This window comes from Capricornis sumatraensis, chromosome X (assembly GCF_032405125.1).
Source record: "Capricornis sumatraensis isolate serow.1 chromosome X, serow.2, whole genome shotgun sequence".
NCBI lineage: Eukaryota > Metazoa > Chordata > Mammalia > Artiodactyla > Bovidae > Capricornis > Capricornis sumatraensis.
Window position 1 is genome coordinate 13,472,013 of NC_091092.1, and position 3,666 is coordinate 13,475,678.

The window sequence follows — 3,666 nt, forward strand, 5'->3', positions numbered from 1 at the left end:
TACAAAATCAACATGAAACAATTAGAAAATGGCAATAGGAACATATATATCAATAATTACTTTAAATGTAAATGGATTAATTGCTCCAACCAAAAGACACAGACTGGCTGAATGGATACAAAAACAAGACCCATATATATTGTGTCTACAAGAAACTCACTTCAGACCTCAAGAAATGTATAGACTGAAAGTGATAGGATGGAAAAATACATTCCATGCAAATGGGAAGGAAAAGAAAGCTGGAGTAGCAAGCCTCACATCAGACAAAATAGACCTTAAAATAAAGAAGATTACAAGAGATAAAGAAGGACACTACATAATGATCAAGGGATCAATCCAAGAGGAAGACATAACAATTGTAAGTAGCTATGCACTCAACATAGGAGCACCTCAATACATAAGACAAACACTAACAGACATAAAAGGAGAAATTGACAGTAATGCAATAATAGTAGGAGACTTTAACATCCCACTCACACCAATGGACATATCATCAAAACAGAAAATTAATAAGGAAACACAAGTTTTTTTTTTTAATTTAATTTTATTTATTTTACTTTATTTTACTTTACAATAGTGTATTGGTTTTGCCATACATCAACATGAATTCGCCACAGGTGTACATGAGTTCCCAATCCTGAACCCCCCTCCCACCTCCCTCCCCATACCATCTCTCTGGGTCATCCCAGTGCACCAGCCCCAAGCATCCTGTATCCTGCATTGAACCTAGACCAGTGATCCGTTTCTTATATGATATTATACATGTTTCAATGCCATTCTCCCAAATCATCCCACCCTCTCCCTCTCCCACAGAGTCCAAAAGTTTGTCCTATACATCTGTGTCTCTTTTGCTGTCTTGCATACAGGGTTATCATTACCATCTTTCTAAATTCCATACATATGAGGAAACACAAGTTTTAAATGATACATTGGATGAGACGGATCTCATTGATATTTTCAGGATATTCCATCCAAATGCAGAAGAATACACCTTCTTCTCAAGTGCACATGGAACATTCTCCAGGATAGACCACATCTTGGGTCACAAATCAAACCTCAGTAAATTTACAAAAATTGAAATCATATCAAAATCATATCAAGCATCTTCTCTGACCACAGTGCTAGGAGACTAGATATCAATTATAAGAAAAAAAACTGCAAGAAACACAAACACATGGAGATTAAACAACAAGTTTCTAAATAACCAACAGGTTACTGAAGAAATCAAAAGGGAAATAAAAAAATTTCTAGAAACAAATGACAATAAAAACATGACAACTCAAAACCTATGGGATGCAGAAAAAGCAGTCCTAAGAGGGAAGTTTATGGCAGTACAATCCTACCTCAAGAAACAAGATAAGAATCAAATAGACAGCATAACATTACACCTAAAACAGTTGGAAAAAGAAGAACAAAACAACCCCAAAATTCATAGAAGCGAAGAAATCATAAAGATCTGAGTAGAGATGAATGAAAAATAAATGAAAGAAACAATAGTAAAAGTTAATAAAACTAAAAGCTATGAGAAGATATGAGAAGATAAACAAAATTCTATGTTCTATGAGAAGATAAAATTGACAAACCCTTAGTCAAACTCATCAAGCAAAAAAGAGACAAGAATCAAATCAACAAAATTAGAAATGAAAAAGAAGAGGTTACAGCAGACAATGCAGAAATACAAAGGATTATAAGAGACTATTATGAACAACTATATGGAAATAAAATGGATAACCTGGAAGAAATGGACAGAGTCTTGAAGAGTTCAATCTTCCAAGACTGAACCAGGAAGAAATAGAAATTATGAACAACCCAATTACAAGCACTGAAATTGAAGCTGTGATCAAAACTCTCAAAAAACAAAAGCCCAGGACCAGATGGCTTCACAGGAAAATTGTATCAAACATTTAGAGAAGAGCTAAAGCCTATCCTTCTAAAACTCTTTCAAACAATTGCAGAGGAAGGAACACTTCCAAAGTCATTCTAGGAGTCCACCATCACCCCGATAACCAAACCAGACAAAGACAATCAAAAAAGAAAACTACAGGCCAGACTGATTAACATAGGTGCAAAAATCCTCAACAAAATTTTAGCAAACAGAATTCAGCAACACATCAACAACCTCATACACCATGATCAAGTTGGGTTTATTCCAGGGATGCAAGGATTCTTCACTATATGCAAATCAATCAATGTGATACACCATATTAACAAATTGAAAGATAAAAACCATATGATTATCTCAATAGATGCAGAAAAAAACCTTTGACAAAATTCAGGACCCATTTATGATTAAAACTCTTCAAAAAAATGGGCATAGAAGGAACCTTCCTCAACATAGTATAGCCCATATATGATAAGCCTACAGCAAACATTATTCTCAATGGTGAAAAACTGAAAGCATCCCCCTAAGATCAGGAACAAGACAAGGGTGTCCACTTTTGCCACTATTATTCAACATAGTTCTGGAAGTCCTAGCTACAGCAATCAGAGAAGAAAAAGAAATAAAAGGAATCCAGATCAGAAAAGAAGTAAAGCTCTCACTGTTTGCTGATGACATGATACTGTACATATAAAACCCTAAAGATAGTATCAGAAAATTACTAGATTCAATCAGTGAATTTAGCAAAGTTGCAGGATACAAAATTAATATACAGAATCACTTGCATTTCTATATACTAACAATGAAAAATCAGAATGAGAAATTAAGTAATCAATCCTATTCACCATTGCAACAAAAAGAAGTAAATATCTAGAAATAAACTTACTTAAGGAGACAAAAGAATTGTATACAGAAAATTATAAGATACTAATGAAAGAAATCAAAGAGGCCGTAAACAGAGAGCTATTCCATGTTCCCACATAGGAAGAATCAATATTGTGAAAATGACTATACTACCAAATGCAGGTTTAATGTGATCCCTATCAAATTACCAATGGCATTTTTCACAGAACTAGAACAAAAAATTTCACAATACATATGGAAACACAAAAGATCCCGAATAGCCAAAGCAGTCTTGAGAAAGAAGAATGGAGCTGGAGGAACCAACATTCCTGACTTCAGATTTTACTACAAAGCTACAGTCATCAAGACAGTATGATACTGGCACAAAAACAGAAATATAGACCAATGGAACAAGATAGAAAGCCCAAAAATAAACCCTTGCACCTATGGGTACCTTATTTTTGACAAAGGAGGCAAAAATATACAACAGGGCAAAGACATCCTCTTCAATAAATAGTGCTGGGAAAACTGGACAGCTACATGTGTAAGAATGAAATTAGAACACTTCCTAACACCATACACAGAGATAAACTCAAGATGGATGAAAGACCTAAATATAAGATCAGAAACCATAAAACTCTTAGAGGAAAAGATAGGCAGAACACTCGATGACATAAATCAAAGCAAGATCCTCTATGACCCACCTCCTAGAGTAATGGAAATAAAAACAAAAGTAAACAAGTGGGGCCTGATTAAACTTAAAAGCTGTTGCACAGCAAAGGAAACTCTAAGCAAGGTGAAAAGACAACCCTCAGAATGGGAGAAAATAATAGCTAATGAAACAACTGACAAAGGATTCAGTTCAGTTCAGTTCAGACAAAGGATTCATTTCCAAAATATACAAGCAGCTCATACAACTCAATACCAGAAAAACAAACAACCCA